The sequence below is a fragment of the Pecten maximus genome, chromosome 16 (assembly GCF_902652985.1).
Source record: "Pecten maximus chromosome 16, xPecMax1.1, whole genome shotgun sequence".
Lineage (NCBI taxonomy): Eukaryota > Metazoa > Mollusca > Bivalvia > Pectinida > Pectinidae > Pecten > Pecten maximus.
The window spans coordinates 24,973,793-24,988,165 of NC_047030.1; positions in this window are offsets into that span (position 1 = coordinate 24,973,793).

A 14,373-nucleotide genomic window follows, 5' to 3' on the forward strand; every position below is an offset into this window, starting at 1 on the left:
ACTACAACTCACATTATATTTTTAGATGTATTAACAGTTTCAATCATAAAATGTTAAAAGTACAGCCAGAAAAAAAACATTGTAATAACTGAATGTGAGACATTAAACAAGAGGCCCATAAGGCCTGTATCGCTCACCTGGTTGGATTTGACCAAACATCAAAATAATGTTCATGTTCTATTTGTTAATACCTATATTTGTTGATGTCAAACAATGCTATACAATGTATATGGTTATGGGTTGGGGAAAGACCCCAGGGCCTATTTTTAGATCATGATTGTGTTTACAGTTAAACCTGTTCTATTGGCCACCTTGAATACGCGGCCACCTCCCTTAAGCGGCCAGTATGTGGTCCTCCCGATGGAAATTACTATATAATGAACCTTAAATAAGCGGTCACCTGTCTAACACAGCAAATGGCCACAAAAATCTGCCCCAAGTCATTGTATCATCCTGTATTAAGTGGCCATTTTGTCCGGTAGTAGACATCCGCGATGATCAAGTGACCAGGTATTTTTTTTATTAAATTCATAAAAACCAGGTATTTTTTATTAAATTCAACAAAACCAGGTATTTTTTATTAAATTCATCAAAACTTTGATCTTTGTTGGTTTTCATTTCATAATACACTGTACATGGAATATTGTTATCAATATCAATAAGTGCATTATAATATGATAAATTCAATAAACTGTTGAAAAAAGAATTGGGCAATAGGCCGTTTCGCGTTTTCTCGGCTTATATCAAAGTTTCGTTTATCATCTCATCAGTTAAGAATAGAAGAAGGCAGATATCTTAATATCCCAAGGGCACATAGAATTTGTATTTATTGTAACCAAAATCAGGTAGAAGATGAATTTCATTTTATTCTTATTTGTCCTCTGTATGTAATTTTACGTAAAAAATTTATCAAAAAATACTATTGGAACCGTCCGTCGTCGTATAAACTTGTACAGTTACTAGCAGTACGCAATAGTAAGGAACTTTGTCATTTAGGTAAATATTTACGATCAAGTTTATTATTACGTTCAACGTTTCAAGCTTAATATGTAATATGTATTGTTTAATTACCATGTATTTTCATCCGATTATCTCAATCTGCAAATGACATTTTCTGGCACATTTTTTACTTCATATGTTATGCCTGTCGTCTTCCAATCTATCAAATTATGAATATGACTTCATACAATTATCTCATATATATTTCACAGCTGTCCGCCATTCTATCAAATTCATTCTTGTCTTGTACAATGTAGGTTATTTTTTCATATTATACTTAACATTTTGTATATGTTTTTGATATCCTTACATGCACATGACATTATTCTGTTTTTGCTGTATTACCGATGGGCCGCAATTAAGGCTTAAAATGAATAAACTATACAATAATCTGATATGTACTTGTTAGCGTTAGGAATATCAAGATCTGTATCCATAATTAGTATATTTATGAACAGGTTGAACTGTGGTTACAATGGTATCTATTATAGCCATCGTTCGACGGACCATTAAGGTGTCTCGCACCTTACATTTACCTGTAAATATATAGGGGTCCGATTCGGGATATTTTGTTGGTATATTATTGTATATAGATATATATTCAAGCTATTATATTGAATGTAATTTTTATACTCATATGCTGTAATAGGACACTATATATTGGACTGTGTACTATTTAAGGGTATATCTATTATTGTAGTTCATATCCGGTCATGTGATGAGATCTGTCACACTGACGAGTGTGGTGTACCTTGACCAGTGAGATGATCGGTCATGTGATGAGATCTGTCACACTGATGAGTGTGGTGTACCTTAACCAGTGAGATGCCTCTCCAGGATTGTCAGCGACCCTATGCATTTGGCAGGACGCATGGTGATGGAGGCAGGTCATGGTGTTCTAAGGTTCCAGGGATATGGTGGCTCCTCAAACCCTAGTATTGGAACTTTGTAAAGCACAGTTACCGTAGTGCTAATATCGATGTGGACGTCAGCCTACTCGATGAGGCCATGTATTATTATATTGTGTAGAACTCTGCCTACTCTCTAAGTGTATATATAAACTCTTAACAGTGAAGGAATACAGTTCTCCAATGTTTATACAACTGTTACAGGCCATATGTATTATTGTGTGTTAGTCTAAAGTATGGAAGTGAGTGAGACTGGTATATGTTGTCATCCCTGTTTTGAATATTTTCATTGTTTGTATATAAAGGTGTATATAGTGTAAATCAACTTTTTTCTGTTGTTCTTGTGGGAACTAGCAATTTGCTCATCCCGTTACAGAGAGTATGTTACAATCATTATGATTCTTTCTCAGATTTTGATAATCGTAAATGCGACATACGGTATACAAATACTAGTAAATGGTCAAGAAAACAAGCATGTTGGGTATTACTGTAGCTACTCAGTCTGAAGTTATATACCATTAACTTTCACCAACATAACTTGAAGCATGACGTTTGATGTACCACAGCAAAGGTCATTTAAGGATGAGGTTTTGGAGGTGGAGGAAAGCTGGAGCACCGGTCTACAGTCAGTACCAGGCAACTGCCCCATGTGGGTTTAGCACTCGTGACCCAGAGGTGGAGGGCTCGTGAAGTGTCCATACACCATAACCTCTGTGGCCCCTTTTTATCTGTAAAAATCCTTCACACTTATTTACCTGCTTATGTCATTTAAACCTTGATAAAATAAATCTCAAATTGTAACATTCTAAGATTTAGATTAAAAAACTTAATTCAATACTCAACAATTCGTACAAGTTTTTTAAGTATATTCGAAGCCCCACTTTGAAACACAAATTAGTTATAGAAGTGTCTTTGAAGTCTGGCCAATACCAGTACAACTTTTTGAATATAAAATGAGGTCTTTGAAATACAGTTAAGTTTTAAAAGTGTCATTGAAGTATGAAGTACACCTGAAGTCCCTAACTTTACAAGAAGTTATAAGTTCACTACAAGAAGCGCTTTGAAGTCCCCATGGGCTCTCTATATAAAAGAAGTGCTTTTGAAGTATCCATGGGTTCATTAAAGAAGCGCTTTTGAAGTCCCCTTGGGTTCACTAAAGAAGCGCATATGTAGTCTGGGACTTCCAAGGAAGCACACTTGTGTTTGACAAAGGAAGTACGTAGAAGCACAGGGTTTCACTGGAAGTGCATATATGAAAATTATGGAAGTCTAGAAAAGTTCATTTGTACAATTTAATTTGGGGACTTCTTTTGAGTGGGAGACTGTATTTCTAGCTGGGACATATTACCTATACCAAAGTATATATCTATACAAAATTTGCAATTGTAATACAGCTGTGAAGGATAACTACACTTTTCTCTGCTTTTCATACCTATGGTAACCATGGTAACCACTTTAAACAAGAGGCCCATGACCCTTATGTTCACCTGAATTTTGATATATTTTGGCAGATTTGATGTCGATATCTTTCACCTTAGCATGTTAATTTAAAGGCCCTGTATCAGGGTCTCCAGGGCCTCTTGCTTAGAGAGAAGAATTTGTTTTAAAGATTTTAGCTTTTATGACACCTATGACCTTGAATAAAGGTCAAGGTCATTCACTTGAACAATTTTGATAGCCCTTCACCCCTAAGCATGTTATAGGCCCACAATATCAGGTCTCTATCTCAAGTAACACAGAGAAAAATACATCTCATGACCACCATTAGATGTTCTTATGATTTATTTATAGACACAGCCATCCATGTCGAAATATTAGTGTAATTATACCAAAAATTACCTGTTTTCATGACATCTGATTACCAAATAGGCCACCGAATTGCATAACGTAGAGATAACAGGTAAGTTATATTGTTACATAAGCAAGAAAATGAAATATCTGCAGTTGTCACGTATCATTGATTCAATTCATTTATTCCTATTTAATTAGAACTCACCCTCAGGTGACTTAATTAATATCAGGTATTATCCATAACACATGTAACCTCCCCAATGGATGCTGGTGTGTTCACGGATGAGGATGAGGATTGGGGCAATTTTGTTTTGCAACCATCACAGTGTTATGTGATTATAAGTACACAAATTAAAGTCAATACTAACAACACAGTCTGTCATTATATATACTACTAATTGACGTACACAAGGATATTTTCACATGGAAATAATTTCTCTTAATTTAGTTATATTTCAATATAAAATTTAATGAGAGATTTTGGAAAATTCTATGGTACAGTACATGTATATAAGAAACTTTTGGATTACTATCAAGATACAGTGCCAGGGAAGGTAAAAAGTGTCTGGAGCTGTTGAACAATTATTTTTATATGCAAGGAATTATTAATCTCTTAGAAATTCTAGTAATTTCCATCTGTATTTTTCAAGAAATGGTACATCTTTTTGTATAATATTATTTGAATGTGTAGCCTTGTAAATAAAGAATAGCCTCCTGATGATTTAAAACTTTTCCAAGAAATGTTTTTTTAAATCAAGAAACTATCACAGTACACTGCACACACAACACCCCTTTTCATGGTCATGTAATTATGACTGGCCATGAAAGGGGATTATAAGTGGTTGTGGTGGTGGGTGAGGTGGGAAGTATGCAGTAAGTATACATGTAATCTATACAAGTATCAGGTATACCTGCGGATAAAACAACTACACAATGACATTTGTTTTCACAGGCAAGTCATCATGACGAAATGGGCAAGTGAATCTTGGGAGACTTCTAGTCGGGACTAAATAAGACAAATGTACTTTAGTTAAAAATTTAAGATTGTGTGGTATCTCTGTCATGCCAGACAGTTTCGAGGATATATAGCCTCACACATTTCAGTGGCTGACTACACAGTCAATCCGACCATGAAGAGCTATAAATGGTATCAACATTTGTGCATGGACGTAATCTGTCAGACAGTGGCATGGACGGAATCTGTCAGACAGTGGCATGGACGGTGTTAATGTTCTGCTATCTCAGCTGAGGGACAAGTTTATATAGATATTACATAGACTGTATATCTGGATGTTATAAGTGATCAAGATACAGACATATAGGGGACTTTACTTGTGGGGCCTGACACTGGAAGTACTTAATCATGGTTTCAGTCCTATTATAGCTATAGGCAAAATGATGGGTACAAATTTCAGTAGAGTTATGTCCCTTATATCAGAGCAAGTCAGTTGGACAGGCCAGGAAAAATACATCCACTCTCCCTGGATGTATGCCTGACAGCCCGATTCAGGGTTGGATGTACTAACTGTAAATAACTGCATAACATCCGAATGATAGCATGTCTCTCAGGAAAATAAATTTTTCCACTGAAATCTTAAATAAATTGAAGCCAAATGAGGAGATCCTCTCTAAGATCTCTACTGACCTTAATAAAATGGTGAGGTCACCTTACTCATAGCGTCATAACATCTCAAACAAGGCCTGCTACATCTCTGCAGTCTCAAGGGCCTCGAAATCTCCCTTGACTTGTGCAGGGGTATCTATCTCTAACCGCAGAAAACACTTGAAACATTACTGTTTTTGTCCTTGGCTATGAGTAACCCAAACTCGCTACATACATCTGTTATAGTTGACATCAGAAACTGGCAATGCAAAGTATCTTCTCTACCCGCACAAATAGTCATCTAATTATATAAGTAGTGATCTAGAGTTTGGATCCCATTCCCCATTGGCTTAATTACACGCTGAATACATTTTTCTAAAATATTGCAAGAAGCAGCTAGAGCAGCACATAGGTAAACACTTGTCTACACAGTATTGACCTTCAAGGGAAAACAAATAGACCAAAATCTCCAGAGTGTATTGGTATAAGTCTAAAGGCTGATTTTATATCTGGCTTTCCCAAATAAAAGGCTACCTGGCCCCAGCTGGCTAATGATTTCAATAACATCATCAAAGTATGCCGTAGTTTACAGAACACCATTCTGTATCAACAAAATCATTAACACTATATATATAGCAGAGCTTGGAAAGATAAATGTGTAATCATTCTCTAACCCCATCAGATTTTAGTACTACACCTGATTTTAGTAAGATATGAAGATTAAAAATAGCTATATATAGGTAGTTCTAAAAATGGGCCAAGGATTCGACCAAGCTCTACTTCAGATAAGATTTTAGATCTTACAACCTCAGGATGCTGGAGTGCTGAAATAATGTTACCACTAATATAGGGTGTACATGTATTTTGGGGCCTACGCAATTCAACCTAAACCCTTTACTAACCTATAGCTAGCCATAACTCATTTACAACTTACTGTACAGGATATCCTTGTACTAACATTTTTTGAGAGACCAAAGTGTAATTGGGGACTTGCTTATAATTATGGCCCTTATATCTTGGCCTATAGCTACCAAAACTACCTGATTGGTTTGGAATACTACCTCATAGTGAACTTTTTTATTTGACCTCTGACTTTAACACTTGTAGTAAGAAAAAGTTAACAATTAATATAATTACATGACCTCTGCATACATGCCATATGTTCAGGAGACCAATAAGGGAGATTGATAATTGTACAATTTTGAATCCCCACCCCATGACAATGCTACCATACAAATGTGAGTGATATCCATTGCTTAGTTTCAGAGAAGAAGTTGTTTATTGCTTAGTTTCAGAGAAGAAGTTGTTTATATCAATTTAACCAAATTGACCCCTTTTTGCCCCACCTTAAGTCCCCAGGGGGTCAGCACCGTCATTTGTAAAATTTTGAATCCCCATCCAACAATGATGCTATCAGGCAAATATGAGCAATATCCATTGCTCTGTTTCAGAGAAGTTGTTTACATCAATATAGCCCAATAGACCACATTTGGCCCCGCCCCTCAGGCCCCTGGGGGTCAGCCCCATCATTTGTACAATTTTGAATCCTCACCCCATAGTCATGCTACCAGGCAAATAGGAGCAATATCCTTTGCCTCATTTCAGAGAAGAAGTCATTTATATCAATATAGCCCAATCAACCAAATTTAGCCCCGCCCCTCAGGCCCCTGAGGGGTCAGCCCCATCATTTGTACAATTTTGAATCCCCACCCCATAGTGATGCTACCAGGCAAATATGAGCAATATCCATTGCTAAGTTTCAGAGAAGAAGTCGTTAATATCAATATAGCTATATTGACCCCTTTTAGCCCCACCCCTCAGGCCCCAAGGGGGTCAGCCCCACCTCCCTACCCCATAGTGATGCTATCAGGCAAATAGGAGCAATATCCTTTGCTTGGTTTCAGATAAGTCGTATATATCTATATAGCCCAATTGACCACATTTGGCCCCACTCCTCAGGCCCCTGGGGGGTTAGCCCCATCATTTGTACAATTTAGAATCCTCAACCCCATAGTGATGCTACTAGGCAAATATGAGCAATATCCATTGCTCGGTTACAGAGAAGAAGTTGTTTATATCAATATAGCCCAATTGACCACATTTGGCCCTGCCCCTCAGGCCCCTGGGGGCCAGCCCCATCATTTGTACAATTTTGAATCCCCACCCCATAGTGATGCTACCAGGCAAATATGAGCGATATCTATTGCTTGGTTTCAGAGGAGAAGTCGTTTATATCAATATAGCTATATTGACCACATTTGGCCCCGCCCCTCAGGCCCGTTGGAGAACAGCCCCATCATTTGTACAATTTTGAATACCCAACCCGTAGTGATGATACCAGGCAAATATGAGTGATATCCATTGCTCGGTTTCAGAGAAGAAGTCGTTTATATCAATATAGCCCAATTGACACCTTTTGGCCCTGCCCCTCAGGCCCCTGGGGGCCAGCCCCATCATTTGTACAATTTTGAATCCTTACCCCAAAGTGATGCTACCAGGCAAATATGAACGATATCCATTGCTCGGTTTCAGAGGAGAAGTCGTTTATATCAATATAGCGCGGTTTCAGAGAAGAAGTTGTTTATATCAATATAGCCCAATTGACCCCTTTTGGCCCCGCCCCTAAGGCCCATGGGGGGACCAGCCCCATCATTTGTACAATTTTCAGTCCCCTTCCCATAGGGATGCTTCTAACTAAATTTGATCAAATTTTGATCAGCGGTTATGAAGAAGAAGTCAATTGTTGACGGACGGACGACGGACGACAGACGCCACGGTATGGCATAAGCTCACCTTGGTCCTTCGGACCAGGTGAGCTAAAAAGCAATTGAAAATGGTACATTATAATTACATGTAGCCAAAGATTAAGACAAGCAGGTTAATCATATATCAGTTTGTATTTTCTTAAAATGAGAAAGTTTGATCCAATCTGAGGGAACAAATCAGTTGTAAAAATCACCATGAAATGTCCTGTTGGATCCCTAAAGGTGGACCATTTAGATATAACAGTGTTTTTGTTTAGCCCGTTTAACACCGAATATCGGCTGTTTCTCCTATGCCAAAAATGTGTTTTTTTTCCAAAATTTCAATGAAGTTTCCCAATTAATAAAGTTGAAAAAAATTGTCTGTTTCACCTACTTTCTGACATTTTGTAAATGATAACATTGCTATTTCCAAAGGCATGAAGTATTTTCCAAACCTAACTAATATGAATTCGAACGTTATCACTTCAAACATGTAACATCATCCTGTAGGCCTAGAGGCGCGAGATCTTTGTTGTTTTACATCTTGATCATTAAAACGTTTTGTAATAGATGTCAGTGATTTCAAGTGCTAAAATGATGCAGACATCGTAAAACCATTTTTTTTAATGCTACACAAATTTAAATGACCGACTGAAAAAGACACAAAGATCTTGTTAGATTTAGTGATACATTAATTAGGATACTGATAGTAATAATTTCAAAATCATATATTGATTTATATGTAAATTCTACTCAAAAATATGTGTACATACAACTGCCTGGTGCGGGGCTTGCTACACTATCGGCTGTAGCCTGTGTAGGAGGGATTTCTCTACCCTATCGGAGTGCAGTGCATGCAGGGTATGAATACTCGTCCTAACCATGATTTGCCACCTGAACAAGGAGCTTTCGTTGACTGATTTAGAGGAACGTGTAGATCTTTTCAAAGGATTAAAATAACAAATTCAAAACTTTACTAGCAACAAGTCATCTCACCATGATGGCATATTATGGGCACATTATGATTTTAGACTACTTATAATGTGTTCTTTTTTTTGTAGCAAGTGATGTTTACTTTAACAATGCTGAAAACATGGTGAACTATGTATTAATAAATTCATTTGACAAAATCAGGACTGTTTTTTTTTTTTTTTTTGCAATTTGGTATTTTCCCAAATTTCTCAAAATGTCGATGAATTTTCCCAACTCAAAAGCCACAGGAGGCTGAAAAATAATGGGAACAAAAAAACTTTGATGAAATTAAGTGGTAAAATGCATGCAAATTCATTTTATAAATAACATCATAACTCATGAATTAATCATGAATTATCATGAATAGAATAGTACATGAATATTCATGAACTTTGATGATTTTATGAATGAAAATCTTGATTTCAGGATTAATTAATATTTCTTTCATGAACATTCATCATAGTTTTAAGTTCATGAATATTCATGAACTAATCATGAATTGTCATGAATGAAAAAGTTCATGAGTATTCATCATAGTTTTAAGTTCATGAATATTCATGAACTGATCATGAATTTTCATGAATGAAAAAGTTCATGAACAATCATGAACTATGATGATTTCATGAATGAAAAATTTTCTTACATAATTCATGAATATTCATGAACATAATTTGAAAAAAAATATTCATGAAGTTTTAAGTTCATGAATATTCATGAAAATATTCATGAATAAATCAAGAATATTCATGAATTTTGTTCATGAATAATTCATGAACTATTCATGAATGTTCATGAATTATTCATAATCGTTTCACAGGGGAATGAACATTATAAGATCAAGCGTGAACGTATTGAATACAATTGGTAAACAGCTATGTGAAAAATGTTGTATAGCAGATAATTCTGAATTTTGCAGACAAGTGAATTCTTTGTTCGGACGAGTACTTTTATTCAGGCCACTAGTCCGATGGATGAGTGCTTTTGAAAGTTTTTCTTCGGCCCTGATGTAGTCATGAGAACTGAAGACGTTCATGGTAGCTAGGAGACTGCAATAAATATTATCATGGACATTCCAGATTTTGTATATTGCCTCTGTCATGGACGGTACAGTTATTGTACACATCATGATTGACCACTATGACCAACAGATGTGCTAATTTTGAGAGTTTTTATAAAAGAAAATATTTCATCATGCTTTCACTGATCCACAATACACATGTTATAGGAAAAACGTATGATTTTGCGTCTGACTAGGCTCTGTATAAATTACCACCAACAAAGTATGGTCCTAAAAGAAAACAAAGAATATTTACATTCTGTGTGACGGTCTCCCATTACTCCTGTGTTAAACCAGATGGTATTGATCACCGTATAAATGCAACCCAGATCACATGATGTCATCAAAAAAATGTTTGGCAATGTGTTGCGGGTGAATCAAACCTAGCATGGATTTCGACTTAGAACAATTGCGTAAATATGACGTCATTGTGTTTTTTTGTTGATCATAGTCACGCCGAGGCTTTGTATTACACATCAATTTGAATGCAAACCAAGCACTACAATGAAATCAATTTCACATGTGCCGTTCTTTCAATTGAACAATCAGGAAAATAGCTGAACTTAAACCCCAGATTTAGCAAAGAGAAATTGAAGTTTAACGTATCTTAATGTAAATATAACAATTGATACTCAAAATACTCATACTCGCGTCAATCATGCAGGTAAAACCAATTTTTAGCAGATTATAATTCATGTCACAGTGACACTTGTCAGATAAGCGTTTTAATTATAAAGTGTTTATATGATCATGAAGAGTAAGAAAAAATGGCGCTTTCCAAGCGAAAACCACTGTCGTTATTTATAAAGTTTCTGCATGTAGTTTTCGCAGAAGGGAATAAAGTCTGAAAAGGAGTCAAAACATATATAAAAAAAAATAACAAGTTATAGGTAGGAACAAATACTGAACTTTATCTAAACATGAAAAGATTGATTCATGGACCTAATGTTACCTGAACATGGACGAGAAGCATTACTGTTAGGTCCATTTTTAGACCACATCTTTGCTATTGCTAAAAATGCTTGAATTAAATAAAAGGCAACAAAAATATTAATCCTTGTCCACTTGTTTTATATTATATGTTATAGATCTTTGTAACAACTAACCTTCCTTATCAATAGCAAAATTAATGTATTGAAAATTGTGAGAAGTAAAAGTTATATTTTTGGAGATAAAGGTCACTACACTTTCTTAAGATACAGGTGAAAAAACCCACCATTTTCCTAAGGTATGTTGTTTTTCGATTGGTCTCAAAATGCAATATGCATAACTAGCCACCAAGAGGAACCTACATATGAAAATGCAGAAAGATCCCTTCATTACTTTCTGAGATATAGCGATAACAAACTTCAATTGTCAAAATCCAAGATGGCTGCCTGTCGGCCATGTTCTTTTCCGATTGGTCTCAAAATGCAATATGCATAACTAGGCACCAAGAGGAACCTACATGTGAAATTTCAGAAAGATCCCTTCAGTGCTTTCTGAGAAATAGCGATAACAAACTTCAATTGTCAAAATCCAAGATGGCTGCCTGTTGGCCATGTTGTTTTCTGATTGGTCTCAAAATGCAATATGCATAACAAGGCACCAAGGGAAACCTATATATGAAATTTGAGAAAGATCCCTTCAGTACTTTCTGAGAAATAGCGATAACAAGAATTGTTTACGGACGGACGGACGGACGGATGGATGGATGGATGGATGGATGAAAAACCTGATGACTCTGTGATGCCTCCCTGGAACTTCCTCCAAAACTTCATCATTTACAAGCTAAAGCAGCATCAAGATTGAATCTGGGGCTAAGCAATCCCAATACTGGCCATCAACCTCAGTGCCATCCTCATTTAGGACAAATCTAACACCCTGCGAGTCCAAACTTGTCTTTACCTGAAACCAAACAGATTGTGTATTCCCAAAGAAAATGTGATATAATACTGGTTTAATATCATGGCAGAGTTTGTTTATTGGTTGTGATATGTTTTATGTGTCAGTTCTCTATTCATCAATGTGAAACTTGCATGAAGCTAGTCAGTAAATATTGCTTCTGAAAAAAGTTATGGTGTTTAATGTACATGGGGAAATATTACTTCTGAAATAAGTTATGGTGTTCAATGTACATGGGGCCAATCAGTAAATATTGCTCCTGAAATAAGTTATGGTGTTCAATGTACATGTGGCTAATCAATAAATATTGCTCCTGAAATAAGTTATGGTGTTCAATGTACATGGGGCTAATCAGTAAATACTGCTCCTGAAATAAGTTATAGTGTTCAATGTACATGGGGCTTATCAATAAATATTGCTTCTGAAATAAGTTATGGTGTTCAATGTACATGAGGCTAATCAATAAATATTGCTCCTGAAATAAGTTATGGTATTCAATGTACATGGGGCTAATCAATAAATACTGCTCCTGAAATAAGTTATGGTGCTCAATGTACATGGGGCTAATCAGTAAATATTGCTTCTGAAATAAGTTATACAAACATGAATGCTGTGACTCATGTCAGCACATTCAGTACGGTAGGAATTTCACATGAATTCAATTTTCACTATGGAGGAAAGTGCATGATAGAATTTCGCAAAGGAAATTCTAGGCATCGCCTACAAAATGAAATTGGTTTTAATTTATTACAATATTGCATGATGGAGAAAGGATTAATAATTCCCTAATGTTGTCATACAAGTACCACTGTCTTGATGAATCCAGTCCTGCTGACACCATTACTTCTGGTCCATCATCCACAGATAGAAGGACGTCCTTTCTCTTCACTAGGTTGACAGACACTGTGGGAGAGTCATCAAGTTCCTTTCATAACACTGTCCCAGGCTTAGTAGCGTCAACAAGAAAATGGTGATATTTTGTGAGATTCTTCAGCGGCTTGAAGTACTGCTTTAAGTATGACTTCCAGTCTCTAAATATAATGGGTTTGTCTTCATCTTTGATCAACTGTGGAATGTTATGTCCATTACGGGATGAGTTTGTAACTGTCTTGGCATGTGACTTCTTCTTGTGAGTTTAAACATTACTGGATCTCCAGTGCAGTTTCCACACACCAAAATGCCAGTCTGGATCAAACTTTGTGTGACCAACGATCATCATAGAGTATTGAACGACAATATGCAGACCTGAAAATATCAAAATACACACTTTATAGTCAATGTTGACTTGAAAGCGACTTGAAAGAAAGAAAAGCAAAAAAATACATTGAACTTTGAAATGCCTACACTACAGATTAAATGACAGTGTCACTAGCTATGAATATCAAAATTGTTTGCCTAATCTGATACAAAATTGCTATTAGCATAGAAGAATAAATCATTGTAGGCACTTTTATTTTTTTTTATAATTCTTTTATTTTTCACATATTAAACATAGACATGAATGACAAAGGTTAAAAAAAACATACATACACACACTCTTACACATACATATAAGTCATCATACAGTGGTCCCCCTCTTATGAGACCACCTATGGGACAGGCATCAGGTGGTCTTATAACGGGGGTGGTCTTTGTTGAGAGTTTTGTCATCTGAGTGATGTCAGTGAGGTCAATGATCACACAAGCTAGTACATATTACATTATATACATAGACAATTCATTGTGTTAAGTTAAAATGTGTTTTTCAATGTATAAGTAAACATACATCATCACATATTATCACCATCATTATCAGCCTATATCATCATCATCATGCATCATTATCAGCATATATATCATCATGCATCATATATATATCATCATCACATATTATCATCATCATCATGCATCACATATTATCATCATCATGCATCATATATCATCATCATCATCATCATCATCAAGCATCATATATCAGCATCATTATCGTCATGCATCATAAATTATCATCATCATCATGTATCATTATCAGCATATATCATCATGCATCATATATCATCATCATCATCACGCATCATATATTATCATCATCATCACGCATCATATATCATCATCATCATCACAAATCATATATCATCATCATCATCATCATGCATCATAAATTATCATCATCATGCATCATTATCAGCATATATCATCATGCATCATATATATATCATCATCATCCATCTTCCATCACCATCATCATCTTTATCATCATAATTTTCCTTATCAGCACCATCATTATTATAATCATCTTTCAAAGTCATTAATTTTCATCTTTATCATAATCATCATGCATCGTCATTGTCATCTTCATCATACATTCACACCCATTCTCACACACATATAGCTGACTGACTTCACAACAAACACACACAGATACAAAAAACATGT